This window comes from Antechinus flavipes, chromosome 6 (genome assembly GCF_016432865.1).
Source record: "Antechinus flavipes isolate AdamAnt ecotype Samford, QLD, Australia chromosome 6, AdamAnt_v2, whole genome shotgun sequence".
Classification (NCBI taxonomy): domain Eukaryota; kingdom Metazoa; phylum Chordata; class Mammalia; order Dasyuromorphia; family Dasyuridae; genus Antechinus; species Antechinus flavipes.
Window position 1 is genome coordinate 81,984,938 of NC_067403.1, and position 17,130 is coordinate 82,002,067.

Below are 17,130 nucleotides of genomic sequence, written 5' to 3' on the forward strand. Positions count from 1 at the left end.
ATCTCTACAATGAGCTGGAGAAGAAAATGGCCAAGCACTCCAGTATCTTTGCTAAAATAAAAACCTAAATGAGGACACGAAGAGGTGGACATGACTGAAATGATTGAGCAACAACACCGTAGGTGAGGGTGTTTGAATCATATCATGCATGGAAGGAAATAAATATTAATGATAGCTAGCAGGTATACAGTCCTTTAATGCTTGCAAAGTGCTTTACAAATATTAACTCATTTGACCCTCACAACAAGCCTGAGAAATACTTGGTATTATTAGTCCCGTTTTGCAGATTAGGGTAACTGACAGAAATTAAGTGCTTGTCCACAGTCTCAATGATAGTAAGTAAACTGGAACTGGAATTGAACTAAGATATTCAAAATCTCAATTCCAGCCTTCTAGATATAAGGTATGCTACTTTTTTATTTTATTGGTGTTGATTTTTTTAGTCCATATTTTGAGGGGGTTTTTTGGCATCAATACTGGAGTGATGTCCCATTTCCTTCTCCAGCCCATTTAACAGATGAGGAAACTGAGGCAAACAGGGTTATGGGATTTGCCCAGGATCACACAGCTAGGAAGTGTCTGAGGCTGGATTTGAACTCATGAAGATGAATCTTCCTGATTCTCAGACCAGTGCTCTATTCACTATGTGCACTATGGCGCCATCTAGCTGCCCACTTTACCTCTAAGAAAGTGTAAAATGATCATCATGGCGGCATAAAGCACTTGAGTCAATGTCTCCTCATGTAGAGGAGTTGTGATGATTCATGAGTGGAGGCAAATTGGAGAGACAATGGCATACGGATACATGTTCTGCAATTGATTCTGCTCTGCTACCCACACAGTGAATTTCAACTTTTTTGATTAGCTAAATAGCTAGAATTTAGGATGCTTGGGGAAAGCACCACTCAAGTAAAGATTTTCTTCAATCATTTCCTCTTTGAGTTGTAAGGAAAGATGAGCCTTGTTTTGGACAGGTGAATTTTTGAGATGGCTCTAGGACATCCAATAGGAAATAATCAAGAGACAATTGGAGATGTAGGAGACGGCTCTAGGACATCCAATAGGAAATAATCAAGAGACAATTGGGAATATAGGAGTGGCTCTAGGACATCCAATAGGAAATATTCAAGAGACAATTGGGGATGTAGGAGACGGCTCTAGGACATCCTATAGGAAATATTCAAGAGACAATTGGGGATGTAGGGCTGCCTGCTCCCAGGAAAGAGGTTAGCTTTTAGATAAGATATGGGAATCACATGAATAGAGATGACAGGTGAACCCATAAGTTTTGGAAAAAGAAGAGCTTTGAGAGACAACCATGGTTTGGGTAAAAACCAATCCAACAAAGGAGCCCAAGATTTGATTGCTCCAGTAAAAGGAAAGCAAGGGAATGCAGCATCACAAAAAATATAGAAAGGAGAGAATATCCAGGAAACAGTTGAGAGTAGCGAAAAAAACAGTGAATCTGAAATACAAAGACCTGCCTTTCAATCTAACCTCTGCTATTTACTACTGATGTGACCTTGGGCAGCCATTCACTCTTTCTGAGCATCCATTTCCTCATCTGAAAAATGAGAGAGTTAGACCAAATGATATCTCAGCTTTAAATTCTATGTTCCTTTCATTTATCCTTGAAGTTCCTGTCTGGAGGGGCAGGAAGATGGATCACATGCCCTCTCAGAGTTTCCTTGAGACTTCTGGTTTTGTAATAGCATCCAAATTACAGGCTGTTTCTCCTGATGTTCTCTCTCCATCCCAACCCTCCCCATGTGTTTTCCTCATCTTTCTGAAAAATATGAATGACTGTAAAATTGTGTATATTTCCAAGCAAATTAATTTAGGATGGAAATAAGATTTATTTGTTTTTTTTTCTTTTGAAAGGGTGAACATGGTTTATTTAAGGGGATGTTAGACCTTGGTTTAAATTCCTCCTCAGACACTTATTAGCTCCCTGATCCCTGAGCAGTGCCTCAAGTTTGAGGTATAGAGCAGGTACAGTGGACAAGGTGCCACAGAGCTGGGGTCAGAAAGACCTGAGTTCAAATCCAGTCTCAGACACTTACTAGTTGTCTAGCAAGTCTGGACAAGTAAGTCACTTAACCTTATTTGCCTGTTTTTTCAGCTGAAAAATTAGCTGGAGAAGGAAATGAAAAACCACTCTAATATCATTGCCAAGAAAACCTCAAATTGTGTCATAGTCATGAAATGACAAAATAACAAAAAATATGAGGTTAAACTAAATGACTTGTAAGGTCCTTTCCATCTTAAAATCTATGATCTTAAGCATAGAGAAATCAAGCTTTATCACTCCTACAGATATTTATTCTGGAAATATAAAATATCCTAATGTATTTTTCTACTTCTTATCTTTGCAGGATATAGAGAAAAAGCTATGCAAACCTCTGACATTCCTGTCCATATTTTCCAGAGAACCAAAGAATGGTAAAGCAGGAAAGGATCAAAAAGAAGACCTAGTCCAATTCTCCCATTGGACATATATTGAACCTGCAGCCCAGAGAGCTGAAATGATTGATCCAAAATCTCTAAGTCCAGGACAATCAATTTAACATGACACTAGCTCTAGTGTCAGAGATATGGGTTCAGATCCCAATCTGCCACTTACTTCTTTTTTTAATAACTTTTTATTGACAGAACCCATGCCAGGGTAAATTTTTACAGCATTATCCCTTGCACTCACTTCTGTTCCATTTTTTCCTCTCCCTCCCTCCACCCCCTCCCCCAGATGGCAAACAGTCCTATACATGTTAAATAGCTTACAGTATATCCTAGATACAATATATGTTTGCAGAACCGAACAGTTCTCTTGTTGCACAGGGAGAATTGGATTCAGAAGGTAGAAATAACCCGGGAAGAAAAACAAAATGCAAGCAGTTTATATTCATTTCCCAGTGTCCTTTCTTTGGGGGTAGCTGCTTCTGTCCATCCTTGATCAATTGAAACTGAGTTAGATCTTCTCTTTGTCGAAGAGATCCACTTCCTTCAGAATACATCCTCAAACAGTATCATTGCTGAGGCATATAATGATCTCCTGGTTCTGCTCATTTCACTCAGCATCAGTTCATGTAAGTCTCTCCAAACCTCTCTGTATTCATCCTGCTGGTCATTTCTTATAGAACAATAATATTCCACAGCATTCATATACCACAATTTACCCAGCCATTCTCCAATTGATGGGCATCCATTCAATTTCCAGTTTCTAGCCACTACAAACAGGGCTGCCACAAACATTTTGGCACATACAGGTCCCTTTCCTTTCTTTAGTATCTCTTTGGGGTATAAGCCCAATAGAAACACTGCTGGATCAAAGGGTATGCACAGTTTGATCACTTTTTGAGCATAGTTCCAAATAGCTCTCCAGAATGGCTGGATAAGTTCACAACTCCACCAACAATGCATCAGTGTCCCTGTTTTTCCACATCCCCTCCAACATTCCGCATAATCTTTCCCTGTCACTCTAGCCAATCTGACAGGTGTGTAGTGGTATCTCAGAGTTGTCTTAATTTGCATTTCTCTGATTAATAATGATTTGGAACATATTTTCATATGGCTATAAATAGTTTCAATTTCGTCTGAGAATTGTCTGTTTCATATCCTTTGACCATTTATCAATTGGCGAATGGCTTGATTTCTTATCAATTAGAGTCAGTTCTCTATATATTTTGGAAATGAGGCCTTTATCAGAACCTTTAACTGTAAAAATGTTTTCCCAGTTTATTGTTTCTCTTCTAATCTTGTCTGCATTAGTTTTGTTTGTACAAAAACTTTTCAATCTGATATAATCAAAATTTTCTATTTTGTGGTCAGTAGTGATCTCTAGTTCTTCTTTGGTCATAAATTCCTCCCTCTTCCACATGTCTGAGAGGTAAACTATCCTATGCTCTTCCAATTTATTTGTAATCTCATTCTTTATGCCTAGGTCATGAACCCATTTTGACCTTATCTTGGTGTATGGTGTTAAGTGTGGGTCAATGCCTAGTTTCTGCCATACTAATTTCCAATTTTCCCAGCAATTTTTGTCACATAATGCATTCTTATCCCAAAAACTGGGGTCTTTGGGTTTGTCAAACACTAGATTATTAAAGTTATTCTGCCACTTACTTCTATTGTGACATTAAGAAAGTCCCCTAGTATCCCTTCCCCATCCTATTTCCTCATCTATTAAATTAAAGGTTAAACCCATTCCACTTCAAGGTACTTTTTAATTCTATCTCTACCATCATGCAAGTCCTGGTGAAAGGAACTGAAGATAAAGAGGTCAAAATGAGCCAATTCATGTCTCAAGGAGCTTATATTCTCCTGGCAGGAGGAAGGAAAGAAGGTATAGCATAAGCATAGAAAAAAACAACACAAAATAATTTCAAAAGAGAGAAAGCATCAATAATTGGAGAGACCAGGAAAGGTCTTACAAAAGACATGGGATTTGAGCTATATTTTGAGAGAAGCTAGAGAGTGAATTGGAAGCTAGGTAAAGTACTAAGTCTGAAGTCAGGAGAACTCATCTTCCTAAGTTCACATCTACTTCAGATACTTGCTAGCTGTGTGTCTTTGGGCAAGTCACTTAACTCTGCCTCAGTTTCTTCATGTATAATTAATGATTACAATGGTTGCAAACCATTCCAGTATCTTTGCAAAGAAAACTCCAAATGGGGTAACCAAGAGACAGACAGAACTGAAAAATTATGAAAAGTCTATAGTTTTCTATATGTACTTAGGAGCTAAGTAAAATTAGGGATAGTTTTCTTGACTTCCAATGCTATGTTCTTTCCTTTAGTCTACTCTGCCTTTCTGTGAGACTTGAAGTCATTCCTAAACAGAAAATAATTTGTTCAATTCTCACAATCACAAAAGGCAATCCAACATAGTGGACTGGGACTAGGAATCAAGAGGAGCTGGGTTCAAACTCTTTATCAGATTCTTACTAACTGTGACTTTCTTCAAGCCTCACTCAGTTTTCTTTCCTGTAATATTAATTCTGTAGCTAACATATAAGCACTTACTCTGCTAGACACTGGATAAATGCTTTATAATTCTTATTTTATTTGATCCTCACAACAACCCTGAGAGATAGTTATTATTGTTATTCCTATTTTACAGATGAGGAAACTGAGGGAACTAAAGGTTAAATAACTTGCCCAGAATCACCAGAATCACAGAGGTTAAGTAACTTGCCCAGCTCTGATAGTCTACCCACTGAGTCATCTGCCTGCCCTGTACAAAATAATACCTATTTTAGAGGGTTTATTGTAAGGCTTAAATGATATCATGTATACCAAGCACTCTGAAATACTTAAAATGTAATAGAAATGTGATCTATATTATGATAAGCAAATTCTAACTGAGCTCCAGAGAGGAGACTTAATGTGGACTTTGCTACTTAATACTTCTCCTATATCTCTTCCCTTCTTCCAAAGTCCAGTTGTGAATCTTTTTATCACAAAAATGTAATTTCTTATTATTTGGGAATAATTGACAGTTAAATGATGTCTCTTTCATTATTTACCAAGAACAACAGTAAAGAATAATTTAATGAATGGAAAAAGAGAAAAAATTTGATTTATAACATGTTGAAAAAAATCTAAACAATTGTCATAAGATCAGCACTGCAAGATATCTTTGGGGAGGTTTTTTTTTGTTTGTTTGTTTTTTTTGTTGTTTTCCCCTGCTCATTCATGAGTATCAACTGTAAGGAGGGAGTATTATAAGGCAGGTAACCAACTGAGGTTGAATTTTTAAAAAGCAATATGCAAGAATGATGTCAGTAATGATTTAATCCCAAAATGAGCTGATGCTGAAGATGAATGCAGAAGCAACAGAGTAGGCATTCATAGCTAAACTGCAGCAAGAGGAGGATTAAAAAGGAATAAGGGTGGATGAGATGCTGATAACAGATAATTGAGAGAATTCAGAACCACTCAAATACAGCTAAATCCCAATTAGTATGAATAATGCATTTGATTTTGCACTATTCAAATTTATTCTCAGGTAACTTGAGATCACTGTTTCAGTGAAGATATACAATGCAAATTCAAATAATGAGAGTATTTCACAGGCTACTGGTTTGGATTTTTTGTTTGTTTGTTTGGGGGGGGGGTTGCCCTAATGAGGATCTAGCGGTATTATTTCTACAACTACTTTCTCTACCAAGTAGACTGGTCTGTAACCTGGAAAGGATAGAATTTTTTTAAAAATTGAAATTCATAATAAGTAAAGAGCTGATAAGGGCTTCCTTCAATATCTTCAGTGTACCAGGTTTGGATAATTTACATTCCAGACTGATGGGAAGAAAAAAAAAAAACTGGCAAATTCGATTGCGAGGAACTGGATGGAGGTGTTTGTGGAAAATAAGAAAATGAGCTGGAGAATGGAAAGAGAGCGAATATTTCAATTCTCAGAAAGTGGGAAAGAATAAAGTCTGCAAACTACAGGCTCATGAACTTGTCTTTGACTCCTGGAAAAAATTTAGAGCAATTGTTAAAGGGAAAGTTTGAGCATTTAGGAAGGGAAACGGAGGTTATTAAGAGCCAGAATAGTTTCATAAAGAACAAGCCTTTCCAGACCAATTTCATTCTTCACCACTACCTTTTTTTGCAGGGTTTCTAGGCTGTTAAATCAAGGAGACACTATAGATATAGTAGAACTATATTTAAGTGAAACATTTGACAAATTTTCCCTCTTCTGCTATTCTATTGGGAGAGATGTTGATTAGTTGGTGAATTTAATTAGATGAATTTGAAACTTTGCAATGATTAAATCAAAACTGCCTACTTGAGCAAAGATCAGACATTGAGTGCTATAGGAATCTGTTCTTAGCTTTGTTATCAATGACTTAGATCAAGCATATTTATCAAGTTTAATAGAAGGAAGAAGAATAGTTAAAAGACACTGGATTTCAGTCAAGATCCTGACAGACAGTTATGGTTAATTGGATGACTGTCAGGATGTGAAAAAATCCAAAATCTAAAAGAATGGCCCCAATCTAACATGACAGTTTAGGAGTGAATGTAAAATATAATAGTTGGGTTAAAAAAAATAAACTTCATGAGTATTGATGTAGAGGATATGGTTAGACATAAGCCTGTACAAAAGCATTCTGGGATTTTTTAGTGGACACCAAGTTCAATAGAATCAAACATAATTGATATTTATATATTTTATTCCCATTCTACAGATAAGGAAACAATCTCAGAGAAGTCACAAGTCACCAATGTTAAAGCAAGCTATTAATTGCCAAAAGAAAGATTTTGTATGTGTGATTCCCTCAAGATTTTTTTATAAAATAGATATGGAAGCCTAGAAAGGCAAGGAAGTTAAAAGCTACATCAATAGAAAGACTGTGTTCCAGAAAAGGGAGGTGATAGACCCATTTCATGCTATCTTACTTAGACCATGTCTGAAATGTTGCATCGGTTGTGGGTTTCATCACTTAAGAAGAATGTCCAATCAGAACATTCAGCGAGAGCATGTTCACAGGATGACCACCAGGATGAAAAATAGCCTTGAGATCAAGCTACATATTGTATTGATGGAAATTAGAGTGTTTCATCTGAAGGGAAAAAAAAAGACTTTGATCTGTCTTCAAGAATTTGGAGGGCCATCATGTGAAAGAGGTATTAGACTTCACCTGGTCGAGGAACAGAACTAGGAGCAAAGTGAGAAAAGTTGAGGAAAGGAGGATCTTAGTGCAAGGGATTGAAGGGGGAGAACTTTATGAAGTGTTCAAGACAACTAGAACCTCTGGTGTGAGGGCTCACTGAGGCCTTTTCTGAACTGCTCATCCACTATAGGTATCCACCTTCACTCAACTCTTACTCTTAGCTCTGAGAAGCTAAAACATGTGCAGTGACCACAACTCAGTAAAATTATCTTGGCAAATGAGTTAAACTTTGTTGATGGGGAGACTCACCTAACACCAATTGTCTACCCTCAACAAAATTTAACTCATTTGCCAAGATAACCCCCAAGCACGTCTCCTCCAACCCCTTGGAGTAATGGACAGATGGGAACAATTTTTCCCCCGAGCTGTCATGAAGGCAGCTTAAACAGGTGCTGTGGAGCATTTAGAGCTTAATCAGATATCAAATATGTCAAAATCACCCATTTTATCCTGGGCCATCACTAATTGTTCTGATTTTGCCTCAGCCCTGGACTTCAGTGACTCTGAAAGAGAGGTGGCTAAGACTTTGTTCAGCTCTGTCTCACGAAATCCAATTCATGAGTGAATCAAGACATCATGGCGTAATGTCATTGGTTCTCTTCAAAATGAAGGACAAATAATAAATTAAGATACATCTCAGATCAACTTGATGAGCTTGTAGGGAAGTGAATCTTTGGGATTTTTAAGAGCATCTCCCAATGACATGCCCACTGGCACTTCATTGAGAGAACCAAGAGCACTGCCTGATTTTGTTATGATTGGAGATGCTCCCAAAATGAACTGCTCAGTTTCCACTGTCAAGAGATAGAATATAAGATTAGTCACCCCTTTCCTCTGGCTTATAAAATAGAACTGACAGACTTTTGTCTTTTTTGTGGAATGATCATGAATGCAGCAAAGATTAAAGTAGATTTCTGTCCTTCGGGAATGAGATGCAGAGGATACAGCTTTCTGTCCTATCCCCTAAGGATGAATAATGACGGCCTAGGACAGAGACACATCAAGAAGCAGCGATGTTCTGGTGCACTTAGTCTCACCTCCCTAGCCTTGGAAATAGAATAACTGTTCAACTTATGAATTAGTAGTCATAGGGAAGGGAATTATGTGGTCAAAAGGTGAGAGTCCTCGAAGCTAGCTTCTTGGATAAAGGAGAGAAATGTTCTTGTTAGTGCCAACATTGGGCATTTCCTCTTTTGTGATCCTGAAGAATTCCATATTTCTATTAAAGAAATTTGACTTCCTTAGTTTTCCAACTAGTCTGAATGTAGATTGAAGCATACTTTTAATAACTTTATTTTTCTTGTTTGTGTATGGTTTTTTGCAATATGTCTAATATATAAATATGTTTGCATGATTTCATATGATAATCTATATCATATTGCTTGCTTTCTTAATGGGGGTGGGAAGGATTGGTGGAAGAGAGAATCTGGAGCTCAAGATTCTAAAAAATGCATGCTGAAATTTTTTTCATGTTTTTCAAAATGTTCATAGTTTTTCATGTAATAAGAAAATATTTAATGAAATAAATATAAATATATTTTTAAGATAAAAAGAAATTATATTTACCTCCAGATAAAAAACAAAATGTTGCACTATGAGCACAGATTGAAGCATACTTTTAAATTTTTCTTTATTTTTCTTGTGGGTTTTTTTTTGCAACATGGTTAATATGAAAATATTTTCCATGACTTCATTGACATAAATGATATTATATTGCTTGTCTTCTCAATTTGTGGGAAGAAACAGAATGAAGGGGAAGAATTTGGAATTCAATTTGTTAAAAATGAATGTTAAAAGTAAAAAATAAAATTTAAAAGTATCAATTAATTATCCAAATGGTGTGCATAAATACAATAGGATCCCTGCTTGTCTATCAGCCTTAAGCATCTTTCCTTTCTCTGTGGATTACCATTCTGCATTGCAATAAATCTGAAAAATTGACTTAACAGGGGCTTACCAAAGTGTTAGGGGTTTGCCCTGCTGGAAACCCAGTTTTGTTTTCCTTTTAAGGGCACTTCAAAAAATAGTGTGATACTATGATATGAGGGGACTGCATGCATCTCTGTGAAAAGAAGAACTGGGTAGAAAGGAAGGAAAATTATCAAAATGTTCATCATCTAACAATGTTAAGTCCTACATTTTTCTGCAAGAGCTATTAGAATTGGGCTGGACACATGTGAAATTTTGTTAGGAAAGATTAAGCAACAGCAGTATCAATAATAATTTACAGTCAACTCAAACACATCCTGTATTGGTCAAACGACTGGTTTCCCATTGTCCCTATTTCCTCTAAAAACCACTTAAAAACCCTTTTGTTTGGGGCCCTTCTAAGGTGTGCCAGGATCACAATGCCACCTGGTGGGAAACTCTGGGAAGTGTAAGCGCCAAACTAAATCTTTCCCATCCACCTGAAAGTGGAATTGTCAACTGGTTGGTTGTACAAGCATAATCTCCCCCTTTTTAAAATTACTTAACTTTCAGTTAATTCTATTTTAGGCAATCACTTTCTCACAGATACATAAATCTCCTCTTCTACCTTCTTTTCTTCTCATTTTAAGTCCTTTCTTCTCCCCTTTTCTTCTTTCATTTCTTTTTTTTAATTTCCTCTTCCTTCTTTTTTCCCCCTCCCTCCACATCCATTCCTCTTTCTACCCCATTTTACTCCCTTCACTTTCCCTTCTTTTCCTTTTTCTCTTCTCTTCTTTCCTCTGTTCTTACCCTTTTCTTTCCTTCTCTAGTCTCCCTTCTTTTCTCTTATCTTTTCCCTTCTTCCTATTTTTTTTTACAGCAGTCAAAATAAATAAAATACTCTCATTCAATTTTGTTCTCTCATTTTAATTATGATTATTGCAATAGCTTTGTTTTAATCCTATTTTTCTTGTAAAGTATTGTTACTAATATGCAAATAATCTCCAGTTTCACTCTTATGGGGAGTCTTTCCATTGAAGCAGATCCATGACCTCCCTAACAGACAATTATGAGTTGTTTTGGCCAAAATGATTCATCGTCTGGTCACTAATTCTATAGTAGTGAGACTCTCTCATTTAGGGAAATTGGTCCTTGGAGGAATATACACAGCACACCATTGGATAAAGCATCTACAGCCTGGCAGAATCTGCTAGGACTTGTGCTAACCCAAAAAACCATGAAGATAAACCATTCAAGCACAAGAGAGAACGTTTGTGTTCGTCATCCCATAAGGAAACAATAGAGCATCACATTCTGGTTTTTATGGTTCGGTCTGAGGACCTAACCACCATTTATAACATTGGAATTCAGAATGCAGATTCATGTCTCTATAGGATCAAACAGCTTTCTGAATTGGCTTTGGGAAATTGTCTGTAATGTAATATTTTATTTTTGTATAAGGCTTTGTACTTTAAAAAGCTCTTGGGGCAGCTAGGTGATGCAGTGACAGCCCTGAAGTCAGGAGGATCTGAGTTCAAATCTCTTCTCAGATACTTAACACTTCCTAACTGTGTGACCCTGGGCAAGTCTCTTAACCCTCAATTGCCTCAGGGGAAAAAAAAAAGCTTTATCTGATCCAATCTTCCCAACAATCCTGTATTTCAGCCCAGAGACTCTGCCCTTTTGTTCTTGCAGTCTGAAAAGTTTTCTCGGGTTTGGGAAGAGAGGTACAGGAATACACAAAGGATTTATGATTTCTTGGCTAGAGGTGGAAAGGACCTCAAGGGTATTAGAGCTAATCCTTTAGCCCATAGACAATACTGCCTTTCTTACCATTTTAAACCTTTTGAAAATTAACTCTTTTAAAATATTAGGCAATTGGACACTAAAAAACATAGATACAGAAGCATTGGAAATAAAAGATACTGTAGAAATCACTACATCCAGCACCCTCCTTTTATAGATTAAGAAACTAAGGCTCTTAGGAAAAGGGGGAAAGTACATTGTCCAAAGTTGTGATAGTAAATAGCAGTGCTGGAGCCAAGAGACTATGATGCAGTAGAATTGCAAATGCTAGAGAGATGCAGGTGCATCTCTCCCCATTCTTCACCATGGGAAGGGTAGCTGGAAAGGGGACTGACTGCTGGCAATCCTATGTTTGTATTCATGGCATTAAGGAGGGATGGTCTAAGTGCAGAATACTATTGTTGAAGAAGATACAGACCACGGCAGAGGTCATGTGTATTTTAAATGGAAACCAGGAATTCTGTTGCCTGCACAAAATCAATGGAGGATGTGGCAGGGGAGAGGTATGAGGAATATTTTCCAGACCAGCCTTTAAACACATCTTTTTTTTCGAGAATAGCTTGTTCCTTGTCCCTGGAGGGATCAGGGATTTGAAATGCTCCTACTCCTTACTAAGAAGTTGGTTAAAGACACTGCTTGCCAGACTGTGTCTTATTCCCAGGCAACCTGGCAGCATGGCTGCCTACTTTCTCATGATGGACTTTTGAAGTGTCAGTCCTATGCCTGTGGAAATATACAGGGTGTCCCAAAAGTCCTAGCACAGTTTTAAGCTTAAAATTGTACTTAGATTTGGGGGATGCTCTGTACTTCCCTTTCTAGAGAGTCCCAAGCATGAAGTCTTCTCTTGTATTATTGAATGGTGGATAAGAATGATAAGAGATTTTCCCAGCCTGAACTCCATAAAAGCCCAGGGAGAATCTCACCCACCACGAAACCTGCAAGACCAGGAAAAGAAGAAATATTTATTAAAAATATTTATTAGCATATTAAGGAAGACTGCTTGGGCTGTAGCCATTTCAACGTCTTTGAGTACAAATTGGATTCTTCTGTATTTTTAGACTTTTTTTTTAGAATATCCAGCTAATCAGTGCATTCTGTGGCAAAAAGGAAATGTGGGGGAGAGCAAGGGAGAAATATGAGAGCCATGGAATTGATAAAGATCAGGTGAAATCTTCTTGTAGGAAAATGGACTACACTCTGGTAGAATGGAGGTATCCTTCAGGATAATAATCAGTCTGACTCACCTTGTTACCAGTAAGGAGGAGGATAGGGTCTAGCTTGAAAGACACTTATTAACACAACCCTCTAGTTGTCTTTCTTTAGCCCCCTTGATCCAAGGAGAAGATGTTTTCCCCCAACTCACATTACTCATGTTCATCCTCCTCCTCTACAGAGAAGGGCTAGATCAGAAAGCACTAAAGCAAACCTTCGGAACCTTTTCCCATATTCACCAAAAGCAGGGCAAAAGATAATACAACAGCAGGTCCCCCTGGCGAGGAGTAATCTTTGCAAGAGCAACACTTTCTTTTCTGGGGCACATGAAAAGATGTAAGAAGTCTCCAACATTGGGGAGATGGGAAGAGGAAGATTCCTCCATCTTTGGAAGAAGGATACAGATTTTGAAGAAGGATACAGTCAGGAAATTGGCAGGCTGGGCACAAAAGTAGAAGCTATTAGTAGCAAGTAGCAAAGTAGAAAAAAAGTTGGATTCAAAAACAAAAATAAAACTCCAAATCTCTGACTTCAAATTCATTGTTCTTGTCACTGTATCATGTTGCATCCACTCTTGGGATTACAGTTGCAGATGATCTTTCTCCATTCCAATTCTGAGTGAGCTTTTCCCTAGTCTGCCATTAAAAGGCTATGGTGGACTCCATCCATTAGTAGCTGTTTTAACAGGATGTAAAAAAAGTTGTTCAGCCAGTTAACTAAATCACCCCTTAGACTGGCCTATTTTTTAAGTATAGATTGAAACCTATGTTGATTCAGTCAAAATGAGACTTGTTAAAGACTTTACCTTAAAAAGGCCAAGGTCTCCCCCTGCATCCAGGACCATCTCCAGCCATCCTGATCTATATCTGGCCACTGGATCCAGAGGCTCTGGAGGGGAAGGTGAGGCAGGTGACCTTGCCCAGTCCTCCCTCCCTTAAATCCAAGTCACTTGCCTATCATGGAATCACTTCCCTGATGTCATGCTCCTCTTTGAGAATAAGGGACAAACAAAAACTGTGTAAGGGAGCTCTTTTTACAGGTCTATGCAATTCGCACAATGCCTTAGGATTAGAGAGACTGATCCATTAAGAAAAGGGTGTTGAATGGCCTATGCTACTAAGCTGTATATGAGCAAATCATATGGGATTGTCATGGAGGCAGGAGGTTTCGAGAGGTCCTGGGGAAGCTGGAAAGGAAGAAAAAAAGAACACATCCAATTTCCATCTATAACTCTGATTGCTTTCAATGCACATAGCAGGATGCCCCTTCTCAAGGCAAACTGTTGACTTCAGATCTCATCACCATGCCATTAACTCAGTCTTGAAGACTCAGTGCCATTCTACCTTCCTGAACTTCCTCTCCCTCTGATTGCAGGACCAGGGGTAGAGCCCTAAACTCCTCCAGAACTTTCCTTTATAATGGGCTTATTTGACATTTTCCAGCTTGCTCCACTTTCTATATTTCTTCTTAATCTGTAATTCGCAATCCCATATAGGGTCTTGTAACTGAATGTTGGGGGTTGCAAAATTATGGTTTATGATCAGAAACTATTTGACTTGAATATCTACTTTATATACCTATATACATAGGATCATGTACTAATTTCTCAGGAACAAAGTGATTGCAAATGGAAAAAAGGTTAAGAAGTCCCAATCTACTACTCTACTTGATTTCAGCCCCATAAACGAAGATGATCCCGTATTGAGTAGATCCTGATGTTTTTTCCCCCTTCCCCTCTCCAGCTTCCTTTTGTATGTTGTCTTCCTTCATTAGACTGTAAGCTCCTTAAAACAAGGATTACCTTCTTTTTTTCATGCCAGTCAAAACTTCAAGTACAGCTGGATTCTGTTGGATTCATCATTGTCATCATTGTTGTTGTTGATGATGATGATAATGATGATGATGTTATTTTTTTCTGATGGTGTTAATGTTGCTATTGTTGTCAAGTGTTTAAAAGGCACATAATTGATTGCTTCATTTATAATTACTGTTATATCATCAAAGACCAGGGAGACATAAGACATATGAGTTATTCATTTTACTTAAAAAACAATATTATAGTCCATCCCTCTGCAGAGATAGAAAGGACCCTGGAAGCTGCTCCATCAAACACAGGGTAGCAGGGAAAGTGTTAGATCTGGAAAGTATACGAGGGCTTGAGTTTAAATTCGGACTCTGTTATTTACCACTTATATGACCTTGGGCAAATAATTTCATTTTTCAGTGCTTCAGTTTCCTCATCTATAAAAAATAGGGTTGGATTTGGCCTTGAAGGTCCTTTTCCAAGTTAAATCTATGATTCTTATTCAAAATTAAGTACTAGTCCTACTCATTGCTTCCTCCATCTTCTAAGCAATAAAATTGGCAGGGAAAAAATGGATTCAATTCAAAAAATCGTCTACTTCATGTAGGGTACTAGGAAAATAAGATTTTAAAAAATCCCAGTCCCTGACTTCTAGCAGCTTACATTCTTCTAAGGAGAAGTATGACGTATATAGAGGCAATTATCATACAAAGTTGATTGTGATAGGGACAAAGGACATATCTAAAAAAAATCTTTCAGTTTGAAGAGGCAGAAAATACTTTCAGCTACATCTTTATTACATATACATTTCCTTTAAAAATTCTTTAATAGAATTTCATATATATATATATATATATATATATATCTACAGATCAATTTTAATAAAAAATTGAAGGAATATGAGACTCACTAAGTTACACTGAAATATCTTTTAAATGGAAACCACCTGATACAATGTTCAGAAAGATATGTATGTGTGTATTTGATAATATATAAATATATCAGGAGTCCTGAACCTTTTTTGTTTCATGGATCTATTTGGCAATCTGATTTCTAGTGAAGTCAGAATAATGGTTTTAAGTACATAAAATAAAATACAAAAGGTTACTAAGGAAACCAATTATATTTGAAGTATACTTATCAAAATATTTGGGAAAACAATAAAGTTCACTGACCCCAAGTTAAGAACCTCTGGTCCACATTGTTTTCCAAATAAATTAAGTAAGATGGAAACTTGGTCAAAAATAAATATTTTGTTCATTTCAAAGTGGCACCTGAGAGAATACTGTGATATACAGAGAGACTAGTTTAAGATAATCTGACATATTTTCCATTTGGAGAGATAAATAATGTTCCTTGATCACTGATTCGAGCCTAGGAAAAAGTTGCTAATATAATATATTAGCTAACAAATATAAGATACTACCCAAACTAGAATGATCTCATATATCTCTCAACCCTACAAAAGAAAAGCATCTACAGAATTCCCTCTATTATTTTGTGAACTATTCAATTATGCTTTTAGGTTGCAAATGGTATTTCACCAAACTACAGAATGTATGTCAGAATTTATCTTGTTCCTGAGCTGCCTAAAACTCTATCTTTTTAGAGCCCTCACTAGCCTAGGTAATAAGAAAGAAAGGCATTTTACCAACCATCTCCCATTTTGTAAATCCTTCCAGAGTTACCAACACATTTCTAAATGTACAGTGTTATTATGAATATTTAATATTGTACAATCTACATGTCTGCAAAATCTTGCTTTGATGCCTCATTGTGGCATGAAGGTGACTCTTGAAGGTGAAAGCAGCAAGGTATAAACTCTGACCATCCTAGAAAAGCTCTGCATATGATCCCCAAGGAAAACAAACTATTTCTGCTTTCCAAACAAAGAAACTAGGAAGGAAGAAAATCAACATTTATTAAGTATCTACTATGTGCTAAGTGCTTTAAAAGCACATTGTCTCATTTTGTTCTCATAATAACTCTGGAAAGTAGTTGTTATTATCCTCTAATTATCCACACAATCAATGTCTGGGGCCAAATTCAAACTCATGTCTTCTTGACCGTAATCAGATCCAGTGTTCGACCCATTGAATCACATAACTGCCTCTAAGACCAGACTAACTAAATCTGGATAGAATTAGAATTCCTAGACTCAATGGTTGGTGATGGACCCTTCCAACAGGCAGTCCATAAAACACACCCACCCAAAAAAGCCAAATAATCCTTGTGCGGTTCTCTTCCACTTCTCAGTAACAATAGCATTGTAGTAGGAAAGGGGACAAAAAGTAATGATATTTTCACAAGATTAGCAGATGTGGCTCCCTTATTGGAGAGACTCCATATTGATAAGATTACAGATCCATTGGAGGACTGCCATATATAATCTATACTTCCATAAATATTTAGCGCCGTATCTACTAGAAACACAGAATTTTAGAGGTAAATTGGATCCCAGAGACTATTAAATTCCAGAATTCTTAACATGGGTCAACTAATTCCTAAGCAGTGTATGGATAAGTTTCCAGGGATCTGTGAACTTAGGGGAGAAAGCTTTATTTCAACATAACTTTGTAATCCTATATATTGTATTTTATTCATTTCAAAAAAAAACATTATTCCAAGCAATGGTTCATAAGCTTCACCAGACTGACTAAGAAATCAATAACACACAAAAAAGCAAGAATTTCTGAAATGTGACCCTTCACTTTCAAATGAGGAA